General features: G+C 46.6%; 1 long non-coding RNA gene across 1 annotated transcript in view; it reads left to right on the top strand.

Annotated features, from left to right (window-relative positions):
* Nucleotides 1-9,359, top strand: part of LOC142419240 (uncharacterized) — a 30,663-nt gene extending 21,304 nt beyond the window's left edge. Inside the window, exon 4 of the long non-coding RNA XR_012778526.1 lies at nt 9,240-9,359. This is a non-coding gene — a long non-coding RNA (uncharacterized LOC142419240). The remainder of the gene's footprint in view (nt 1-9,239) is intronic.
* Nucleotides 9,360-12,048: the final 2,689 nt, after the last annotated feature.

The following is a 12,048-nucleotide window of genomic DNA, read 5'->3' as shown; positions in this document are numbered from 1 at the left end:
CTCGATCCCTTCGTCCAGATCATTGATAAAGATGTTAAACAGAACTGGCCCCAACACCGAGCCCTGGGGAACACCGCTTGTGACCGTCCGCCAACCGGAGTAAACTCCATTCACCACCACTCTTTGGGCCCGGCCGTCCAGCCAGTTCTTTACCCAGCGAAGAGTACACCTGTCCAAGCCATGAGCTGCCAGTTTCTCCAGGAGAATGCCGTGGGAAACCGTGTCAAAGGCTTTACTGAAGTCTAGATAGACAACATCCACAGCCTTTCCCTCATCCACTAGGCGGGTCACCTTGTCATAGAAGGAGATCAGGTTGGTCAAGCAGGACCTGCCTTTCCTGAACCCATGCTGGCTGGGCTTGATCCCTTGGTTATTCTCTACATGCCGTGTGATAGCACTCAGGATGATCTGCTCCATCAGCTTTCCCGGCACCGAGGTCAGGCTGACAGGCCTGTAGTTCCCCGGGTCCTCCTTCCGGCCCTTCTTGAAGATGGGTGTCACATTCGCTAATCTCCAGTCAGCAGGGACCTCCCCAGTTAGCCAGGACTGCTGGTAAATGATGGAAAGGGGCTTGGTGAGCTCTTCTGCCAGCTCCTTCAACACTCTCGGGTGGATCTCATCAGGCCCCATAGACTTGTGAGTGTCTAAGTGGTGCAGCAGGTCACTCACCATTTCCCCCTGGATTATGGGGGCTCCATTCTGGTCCCCATCCCTATCTTCCAACTCCAGGGGCTGGGTACCCATAGAACAGTCGGCCCTGCTAATAAAGACTGAGGCAAAGAAGGCATTAAGTACCTCAGCCTTTTCCTCGTCCTTGGTCACTGTGTTTCCTCCCCCATCTACTAGGGGCTGGAGATTCTCCTTACCTCTCCTTTTGCTGCTAATGTATTTGAAGAAGTGTTTTCTGTTGTCTTTTATAGCAGCAGCCAGACTGAGCTCTAGCTCAGCTTTGGCCTTTCTAATTTTCTCCCTGCACAGCCTCGCTACACCTTTGTAGTCCTCCTGAGTTGCCCGCCCCTTCTTCCAGAGGTCATAGACTCTCCTCTTTCTCCTGAGTTCGAGCCAGAGCTCTCTAGTCAGCCAGGCCGGTCTTCTTCCCTGCCGGCTCGTCTTTCGGCACCTGGGGACAGCCCGCTCTTGTGCCTTTAGGACTTCCTCCTTAAAGAATTTCCAGCCTTCCTGGACCCCTTTACCCATAAGGGCTGCCTCCCAGGGGACTCTCTCGACCAGTCTCCTAAACAGGCCGAAGTCCGCCCTCCGAAAGTCTAAGGTGGCAGTTTTGCTGACCCCCCTCGCCGCTTCTCCACGTATCAAAAACTCTATCATTTCATGATCGCTCTGCCCAAGACAGCCTCCAACCATCACATCGCTCACAAGTCCTTCTCTGTTGGTGAACAAGAGGTCCAGTGGGCCACCTTCCCTAGTTGGCTCACTCACCGGCTGCGTCAGGAAAGGAATTGCGTCAGAAGGAATTGCGTCTTCTGCGTCAGAAGAGGAATTGCTGACACACAAAAGATTGAGCCGTCTCTCCAGGATCCAGTACTTAGCTCCTCTGCTTTCTAAAATCCTAGCGGCAGTGAAATCACTGTGTCGGCTGCCTGCTCCAGTCGGCCTGGATGTCAGCCTTTACAGTGGAGCGTATCATCCTAGTGGAAGCGGGTTCCAAGACAATATTGAACAAATATGCGCAGCCTGCTAGAAATGCTTGTGAGTTGCGCTGGTGTGAGGACAGAATGTGCCACTGAGTGACACGTCTCGGTGCGGTTGGGAGGGGTGTAGTCTTGCTGGGAGCTGGATGGTTGTGCAGCCTGTGAATCTCTTCTGCATTCAGTGTATCTAAGACCAATAGTAAAATGCAGGGGATCTACTTAGAATCCAGAGAGTCATCGTGAACTTTTGTCATCTCACTGAGTGTGTAATTCATCAAGAAATCAGTGTCCTGTAGGGGGTAGTGTAATTAGTTGAGCAGGAACCTAACTCCTGTTCCTGTCCTGAACGAACAAAAACCAACAGCAGTGTTGCTGGTGAGGTTATGTCTGTTCATCGTTAAAGTACAGTCCTGCATCTTTAGCTAAAGCTTTGTGTGGGCTGTGGGAATTCCCTGCTCCCTTTCAAGCTGTTCCAAATGTGACTTTTGGATCATGGCAAACATCCTTTACTTACTCTACATGATTGTGTGTGGTAGGTACACAACAGCCTGTTGACAGAATGTGTTGGAAAGGCCTTCTTCAGAGGATGAAGAAGTTACTAGTCACAGGGCTGCTGAAATACATTCTTTGCTGACTTAAAAAAAAAAAAAAAAAAAAAACCCACGCAAAGATTTTTAAAACTACTCAAAAGTCTTCTGTTGTCACGGTCCCAAATATCGATCTTCAGGTAACGGTGCCCCATGTTCTGAGTTGATATTTGTGGTAGCTACCAAAACATGAGGGGAAACAACAGACAAGAATTGCTTTTAAATTTCAAACCTGTCCCCACAGATCACACTGAAATAAACACAAGTGACCCAACCCCCCTTTCTGTAGGTGCTCAGCTTAGTCTAGTAGTGTGGGTCAACCTTTCCTCCTTGTTTTGTGTGTATTCGGTTTGGTTTGCTGAACTCCTGGTCTCCAGATCAGAAAAGAGTTGTTTCTGTTCCATTTGGCAGTCCTTACTGGTTTCGGATGAGGTGGCTGGCTATTAGCTTGTTCTCCCTGTAGGCATGTAAACATAGACAGACACCTGTGTATCCACGTGTATCCGTATGTACGGACTGGGGCATGTATGTATAGACAGTTATATACACAAATAGCTACACAGAGCTAGCAAGAATCCCTGAATGCAATGCATGAAGTGGAAGATAAGATCTCATTACAGACTTAACCAGTTTTTTTATCTAACAGTGCAGTAGAAGATGCTCTCAAATTTGCTGAAGTATGAAGTGAATGTTTCCCGCACGCCGAGGAGTTTGTTGGCCTAAGGTGCTTCTGTTTTGTGTGACCTCCTCTAGGGCACAGATAGCTTGTCCTCATGTGTCAAGCATTCACTCTTAGCTCGTGGTGCTCGTTCACTTCCCATCATCTTTTTCTTTCAAGCAAAAAAAGGGGGCTGTGGTACCACAGAAGGAAAGCCTTGCATGGTCGTAAGCAATATGCAGTATTGGTGGACTAGGGGAACTGAGCTGAGCAAGAGGAATGAGGGCTGACATAGCAAAACCACAATCACTATGCCAAAAAAAAAAAAAAAATCCTTTTGTTTGATCCATTTATTCAAGATCTACGTGTGTCAGTACACACAATAATTGCGCAGGTGTCTGCATCCTGCAGCTGGATCTGTGGTCTTACAGTGTGAGGAAACTCTGCAGCCTCCTAAAATTCTTCCTGCGTATGTTAAAGTGCTTCAAACAGAAGCGCTTTAACCTGCCAGCACGGTGGTGTGCAATCACGGAGTGCTTGAGGTTGGCATGGCCCTCTGGAGAGCACGTAGTCTGACCTCGCTGCTCAAAGCAGGGGCAGCCAGAGCAGGGTGCCCAAGAGTAGGCGCAGTCAGGCTTTGAGTACTTCTAAGGATGGAGATGGCAGTCTCTGTGGGCAATCTGTTCCCGTGTTCAATCACCCGCACAGTAAAAAGTTTTCCTTATGTCTAAACCAAATGTCACGTGTTTCAATTTGTGCTCATTTCCACTTGTCTTTTCGTGCTCTTTGTTGCCTTATGCAGGCTGGCCGTATTCGCAGTCTGTATGTGAGGGGGTGGTAGCTGGCTTTACAGCGATGTTGGGTTTCCTGCGAAGGTGGGTGAGGAGTGAGCGGTTCAGAAATTTGGTGTTGGCTCTTAATGTGCTGAACAAAACAGAACAAGGCAGTAAGGGCCCCAAAATACTGTGTCAGGTGGAGCACTGTTGTGGGTCACGTCTTTCCTGGATCTTGTGCTGCCCCAGCTTGCAACGTTCATCCTACGGTAAGGCGTCGGTCCGTCTGAGTGAGGGTGGTAGTACCTGGTGCTTTTAGGAGAACAAGTTGGCACGCAATAAAAGCGTTGAGAGATTAAAGTGTTGGCCTAGTAGAAGCTAGCCTGATGAGCGAACTGATGCCAAGTAAAGCAGCGTTCAGATGTGACTTTATTGTTTTGGGAAAAGATGGCAAATATCTCATATGTCATCAAATGACTGGTTTCTGTTTGGGAATTAAGCAGCAATGTCACTTCTCCCTGTACAGTTCCCCCCCCCCCCCCCCCCCTTTTGTATGCTATAAACTTTATTATCACCTCTGTAGAAAGAGACTGCTCGAGATGGAAAGCTGCCTGGCAGAGAAGGACCTGGGGGTGTTTGTTGACAGCCGCCTGAATATGAGCCAGCAGTGTGCCCAGGCGGCCAAGAAAGCCAATGGCATCCTGGCTTGTATCAAAAATAGCGTGGCCAGCAGGACTAGGGAAGTGATCGTGCCCCCGTACTCGGCACTGGTGAGGCCGCACCTCGAATACTGTGTTCAGTTTTGGGCCCCCCACTACAAGAGGGATATTGAGGTGCTGGAGCATGTGCAGAGAAGGGCAACGAAGCTGGTGAAGGGTCTGGAGCAGAAGTCTTATGAGGAGCGGCTGAGGGAGCTGGGACTGTTTAGCCTGGAGAAAAGGAGGCTGAGGGGAGACCTTATTGCTCTCTACAACTACCTGAAAGGAGGTTGTAGAGAGGTGGGGGTCGGTCTCTTCTCGCAAGTAACAAGTGATAGGACAAGAGGAAATGGCCTCAAGTTGCGCCAGGGGAGGTTTAGACTGGATATTAGGAAATTTTTCTTCACCGAGAGGGTTATCAAGCATTGGAGCAGGCTGCCCAGGGAAGTGGTTGAGTCGCCATCCCTGGAGGTATTTAAAGGATGTTTGGATGAGGTGCTTAGGGACATGGTGTAGTGGTGGTTTTGGCAGTGTTAGGTTTACGGTTGGACTCGATGATCTCGAAGGTCTTTTCCAACCTATATGATTCTGTGATTCTGTGACTCTGAGATGCGCTGGAGTCATTCAATCTGTTGATTAATTATAAAGAGAGGCAGTAAATGTGGTGAACTTTGCCCAGTGGTCTTTTGAGTGAGAGATTAATGTCAGAGACCGAATAAAAACAGGGGAATGAGAAGCTGCCTCTCCTACAAGGCAAGAGAGGAGGATTTTTCTGGCAAACGGTGACAGAAAGAAAAGCAGGATCTCTTTCGGTACTTGCTGTGCTGTGAACGACTGCTGCCAGGACTGCAGCGCCATCTCTCGCACCGTCTCTCGCCAAGGAGAGGGGTGGGAGGTGGCGTGTGTGGTGGTGGGACCGTGAGGGGGGCCTGGCAGTCAGGCCGTGGGTGCTACACCTGAACTGTTGCCGATCTGCTGGACGGCCACGGCCGAAGGACTCTCTTTTTGTTCCCCTCCCTTTGTCCCCTCCAGCGCTGGTCTGTCCTCGTTGCACAGGCAGCAGGGTCCCTGGGGAGGAGGCATCTCTCTTGAATTTTGGTACGCAGATAAAACTTTGGGCATATTTACAAAGCTCTGAGCAGCAGTGTGTCAGAGTGGGAGACGGACCCGGAGTAACGATGAATCTCAATATGAGTAGGGTCGTTCTCGTTTATTCAGATTACTTAACAGGTTTATATAGAAGCTAAGCAAAGCACGCGCTAACAGCGACTATTCTATTGGATAACTATACTTGTCCACGCGCTTAAAACAATTATATGATTGGTACAAAGTTGCCGTTCACGCACTGTTCACAAAGGGGGGTTTATCAGCACTTTCCCAGGCTTAGTCCCGCTTATCTTGCTTTACCAAGTACTCCTTCTGCTGTTCTCAAGGGAATTTCACCTTGATCTCTGGCTCCCAGGCCCCATCAAAGGCTGGATTGCTCACATCAATTAAGCTGTGTCCTTTTTCACTTAACCATTCTTCCACAATTCCCCCTTCTTGTTTTTGAGCGATCCAGGCATGATTTATCATGGTTCTAAAAGCTTTTTTGATACAGCTACGTGCTACACAAAAACACAGACCTATGATAACTAAAATTATTAAAAGTCGTAATCCCTCAGCTAACAAACTCTTCAGCCATGATGGTAAGGACCCAAACAAACTGGTTAACCACACAACACATGCCTTCAAAATCCTCACAACCATGACCTTGGGCTAATAACAAAAAATCAATTGCTGCTCTATTTTGCAAAATTGCGTGGTGTAAGCTATTCTGATCCTCTAATAATGTTTCTATTACCTGGGTAGTAACATTTGCTTGTTTTTCAGCCCAACAGGCTAATTGCCCAACCTGTTTCAGGGCTCGTCCTGCTGCCCCCCCAGGTATGAGCAGGGACAGGAACACTCTCTCAGTAGTACTGAGGAGGGTAGGTTCATCATCGCAGTCCGGGGAAAGACCCTTGACCCCCCTTTTTTTTTTTTTTTTTTTTTTTTGTGTACTGTATGTCTAGGTCATAGGATCAAGATGCTTAAAACGTGAAAAGAAAAAAACACCTTTAACTGTAATTTAAGCAATGAAAAGTTACAATAACTAAGTAGTACTATGCACGACAATCCTTCTCAGTCATCTCTAGAACTTGAGTAGTTTTTCATATTACCATTCACAAAAATTCAATAATGATCAATAATGAAATAATATTGATTTAATATTATAATGAAATTTAATTTCATATTTAATATTATATTCAGTTAATATTATATTTAATTTAATAATTTTAATTTTAATAATTTTAAATATCAATTTAATAAAATTAATAAAATTAACAAAATTAATTTTAGTAATTTTAATAATTTTAATAATTTTAATTTAATTTTATATTTAATATTATATTTAAATTTATATTTAATTTTATTTAATATTATAATGAAATAATAATGGTTAATAATGAAATAATATTGCTTTAATATTACAATGAAATTTAATTTTATATTTAATATTATATTTAATTTTATATTTAATTTTATTTAATATTATAATGAAATAATAATGATTAATAATGAAATAATAATACTTGCCAAATAATGTTTTTGCTTTAGTGGTCTGGATACAGTTACAAAGTAACTGTGAATGACAATCTTGGCATATAAATGGTTAGCAGATATTCATTCCAGAATTTAGGCAGCTGTCTGGTGCAACCCGATACATTTTGTAAATAGTTTTCCATATAAAATGTCTCACAGAAGGCTTTACAGCTAATCATCCTTTGTATATGCATACATAAGAGGATACCAGTTGCAATATAATCCATATTTGGTTTTTTGGGGGTTTTTTTTGGGGTTTTTTTTTTTTTTTTCACTGTCCTTGCCCGTTTTCCTGTATAACCAGAAACGCTAATGTCGCAGGGCCTTCAGCCCCCCCCCCCCCAGGCTTCCAGTGTCCTTCTAGAATTGCATCTTTGATGACACCACTCCAGCGTGTGGATCTAGGGAGTGCTGGAAGGTTCATTAAACATGGAGGCACAGCTTCTCCTTTCCTTTTTGTTTGTAATTCCAGAGTATCAAGACGTTTTAAAACTGCTTGCAACATTTTTGCAGTGGCATCAGAGGATTGTGGCAGCTCCTCCCCGTTAGGTGATGTGGTAGTTCCAGAGGATTTCGTAGAGGGAGGTAGAGGCGGATAGAACAAGGTTGAGGGCGGCAACGGAGGCGCGGAGGGTGGTTCACTGGGCGGAGCTGCAGGGGGAAGTCGGCAGGCTGTTCCGCCCAAGTCGTCAGGTTCTGTCGCTCCCGCCCCTCCAGGGGGTTTTGGCGGAGCTACTTCCGCATTCGCTTCACAGTTTGCATTAACTCTGCTAACTGGAACTTCCGCCTTTTCTGGCGTCTGCACTGATTCCGCCATAACACGCAGTTCAGAAACATTTTTACAGACAGTTCCAGACACGCCTCTCACGGCAGGCAGCCCAAAAAATCGCGCAATAGGTCCCGGTTTGTTTTCGGGCTTATCTTTAGACACTCCCGGACCTAACATTTGGGCAGCAGTGCAAGCTACTTCCCTCTCCGCCTTCATCGCTTTCAAAGTTTCCAAGACAGTGTTCCAGAGTCCACGAACCGCCTTTATTTCCTTTTCGTCCTTTTCATTCCCCTCTATTGTTTTCTGCCACATCGTTCCTCCAAAATCTCGCCATTCCGATAGGGAAAATAACATGCAGGTGTCAGAAAAGTGACCCCAACATTGTCCCAGCTTAATCAACCTTATTAACTGCTTCACTGGTGCTTCTATCCCTCTCTTAGAGAGGATTCCAGTGAGCAACGTGGCCGCAGCTTCTGTTTCCATCACTGCGCCTGAGAGGTGAGGAGCGACCTCACACCGGCGTCTGCCCTGCTTCTTGCCCCAGGCAGCGCTTCTCTCAGCCGTGGTTTCCCACTCCCCTCCTCTAGCTGCTTACCGCAGTCACGGAGATTTCATCGGTGCGTAACCATCCTCTGCTACCAGATGTCGGAGTGGGAGACGGACCCGGAGTAACGATGAATCAATATGAATATGGTCGTTCTCGTTTATTCAGATTACTTAACAGGTTTATATAGAAGCTAAGCAAAGCACGCGCTAACAGCGACTATTCTATTGGATAACTATACTTGTCCACGCGCTTAAAACAATTATATGATTGGTACAAAGTTGCCGTTCACGCACTGTTCACAAAGGGGGGTTTATCAGCACTTTCCCAGGCTTAGTCCCGCTTATCTTGCTTTACCAAGTACTCCTTCTGCTGTTCTCAAGGGAATTTCACCTTGATCTCTGGCTCCCAGGCCCCATCAAAGGCTGGATTGCTCACATCAATTAAGCTGTGTCCTTTTTCACTTAACCATTCTTCCACAGCAGTGAGGCTGCAAATGCTCTAGGCCTTGTGGGAAGCTGCTATAAGACAAATTAATAATTGGCATCCCTTGCCTTTTGCAGTCTGGAGAATGCTGTTGTATTTTACGGTGTCACCCCCTCGCAAAGTGCTGATACGACTGACCGTGCTCCGTGCACCGAGGCTCGGTAACTCGGGGACCGTTTGCTTGTCTCCTGGTGTAACCAGATGTAACCAAAATGATTAGTTTGTTCTTTTGTAACTAAGCAATATAGAGATAGGAGCGGGGTAGACAATGCCTTAATATTGTGTTTGTACACCTATGGCTATGGATACGCCACTATTCCCAAATACAATTGGACGAGGAGTAGTACGGTCATGCCGCTATGTTCCCAGTATAGCCCCAGCCCATCTTGACAACGAGTCGAGGGTAGTTAGAATAACTGGTTTGCGTTAAGGGTGCCAAATCATTGTTAGGGACCCTGCACCACGAAGAAGGGAAGCAAGTTACGTAAGCGAGGTGATATTGCGCGTGTCCAGAAGAAGGGGTCGACTAAAGGACACACCTGTATGACCACCAAGGACCACCAGAGACCCTCACGGAAGCCCCTCGGAGCTGAAGGACACATGCGTAATGACCATGCAAATATGATAATTAGTTCTGGGAAATAGAATGAATACGCATGATCACGGCAGGAAATTTGATGCATATGTACGTAATCAGACAATGTAAGTTTCGGTTGATGTAACCTGGGGTACGCACGCTAGGTGGAACGATTCGCCGTGCGTCCGGCGCCGTATTAAAGAATGCCTGCTTCTTAATACTACATTGGTGTTAAGGAGTTTGATTCGATTTCGGTGACACTGGAACCATACTGACTTTGGCCAGCTCTGTAGCTTGCGATGAACTGTAAAGCAATAAGGTTTGTGTTTCATCTTCCTCCGAGATTGGCCGTTGCTGGAGAAGTTGCACCGAATTAGGAAAACATTCGTAACCTGGCCAGATTCTGGGAATCAAACCGAGGGAGGACTTGGTAGCAGTGGCTCCCACGTGTTCCTTTCCATTCTGCGAATAAGGGAATTAGGGAGCCGAGAGCAGCGGTGACGTCTCTCTGCTCATGTGCCGGGCCCTGCAAAGCATGTATTTTTCAGAGGAGAGCGTGTTGTATATGAACATGACTGGGAAAAATCCTCCCGTTTCCTGGCAAGGCAGCATAGCGATAGCGATCAACACGACTATGACTCGACCAAACACCCAGGTAAGACGGGTGACTCCCTGACGTGCAATAGCTTTATGTGTCTGTCTCGTGCAGGCGCTATTAGCTGATCTTCAGAGCCCGCGAGTCCCAAATTTGAATCTCTGGCCCGACGGGCGCTGTCGTGTGGACGTGGCAGAGCCTTGGGAGGAGAAGTTCAGGATGGACAAGGGTAGGATGGAGTTCTTGCACAGAAGACATTTCCTAGTCAGAGTTTGCCTGTGCGCAGCTACCTGTGAGGTGTCCCTGGACGGCATGTGCCAGGTTTTCTCAAATTGTAAATTCTCATTAGCCTGGAGAAAAGGAGGCTGAGGGGAGACCTTATCGCTCTCTACAACTACCTGAAAGGAGGTTGTAGAGAGGTGGGGGTCGGTCTCTTCTCCCAGGTAACAAGTGATAGGACAAGAGGAAATGGCCTCAAGTTGCACCAGGGGAGGTTGAGACTGGATATTAGGAAATTTTTCTTCACTGAAAGGGTTATCAAGCATTGGAACAGGCTGCCCAGGGAAGCGGTTGAGTCGCCATCCCTGGAGGTATTTAAAAGCCGTTTGGATGAGGTGCTTAGGGACATGGTATAGCGGTGGTCTTGGTAGTGTTAGGTTTACGGTTGGACTCGATGATCTTAAAGGTCTTTTCCAACCTATACGATTCTGTGATTCTGTAAAGGAAGGAGTATCTGTTGCTCGCTGCTGTTCAGAGCAAGGCCTTGCTCAAAGCACGCGTTCTTGCTGTTGCAAGAGTTTGCTGGAAGCATGAGAAATCATTCCTTTACTAGGAAAACAAATCCGGGCAGTCTAAAAATGTGAACTACTGTGCTGGTTTTGCTCCCATTACATTTGGTGACAGTTACAGCCACAGGTAAAGTAGATTTAGGCCCGAGCTTAGGACAAGAGTCAGTTTAGAGATCTGCTAATGCAGAGGATTTCTTGTTGCTATAGAAAGGAGTAAAAGTTTGGAAACAATGTCAATTTTTATTTGAACACAAGGCCAGTTTAGAATAGCGTTCAGAAGCGTACCTTTGCACGAAGCATTTGTGTAAATTCACATCTGGTTTACTGGAGATCAAGCAAATTTGAAACGTGTTACAGTAAAAAAAATGGGGGGGGAGAGGTCCCTGCTACATTTGTCATACAGCATATTGATTGTAAAATCTGTGTTTTAACATCCGGCCATATAAGAAATTGCCAAAAGTCCCATGCAGTGCATGGAAACATGTTGCTGGAAACCAGAAACAGTTTATTAAGGAGGAAAGTTTATGTTCTTCCTCTTGGGTTGACCTTGGGCAGTTTAAACCTTGTGGTGGGAGAGAATTTGCGGTCAGACGTAAGAACTCAGAGTCTGAGTAAGAGTGATTAGCGAGGAGAGGCACCGGAGCAAAATCATTGCAGATGGGCTGTCGGGCAGCTGATGCGCACGGCGACGGCCTCAAATGACGTCGACAGCCCTGGCAAAGGAGTTCGGTCTGCTTGGCTGCCTTTGTTAGAGGCACAAGAGACTTGGCATGAAGTAACGGAATCGGTATTTCCGGCTGCCCCGCGACTGCTCACGTGGCTGAAGCGGAGAAAGCACCCGTGCCTTAGGTGGTCTCCCTTCTGCTTGCTTTCTTGCTGCTCTTGGCGCATCTCCCCCTTTCAGCCCGTGGGTTTTTGTGAGGGAGCTACGGGGGCTATTTGCTGTTTTCAAAAGTATAAAGAGGAACAAGAGAGCTTAAAGTATGCCCTGAAGCCACCGATAATTAGCGTGGCTGCATTCCCTGTTCACGCATCAGGTACCACACCTTGTATTATTTCAAATGCGGGGACGCCTTTATTTTGAGCCGAGGGAGGGAACGGGTGTGCTGTCTGTGATCCAGATCTCCGGTCTCTGACAAGTACTTGTGTTTCTAAAGCAAACTTTGACAAAGAGCAAAGAGGAGGAAAATGGACTTTTGAGTGTGGTATGACCTCAGAAAAGCTTCAGTACCTTCATCTGACTAAGTATTTCACGTGACAAGATGCTTCTGCTTCAGTAACAGGGGCAGGCAGCCCCTG

The sequence above is a fragment of the Mycteria americana genome, chromosome 20 (assembly GCF_035582795.1).
Source record: "Mycteria americana isolate JAX WOST 10 ecotype Jacksonville Zoo and Gardens chromosome 20, USCA_MyAme_1.0, whole genome shotgun sequence".
NCBI lineage: Eukaryota > Metazoa > Chordata > Aves > Ciconiiformes > Ciconiidae > Mycteria > Mycteria americana.
This window is presented reverse-complemented; position numbering and strand designations above follow the sequence as displayed.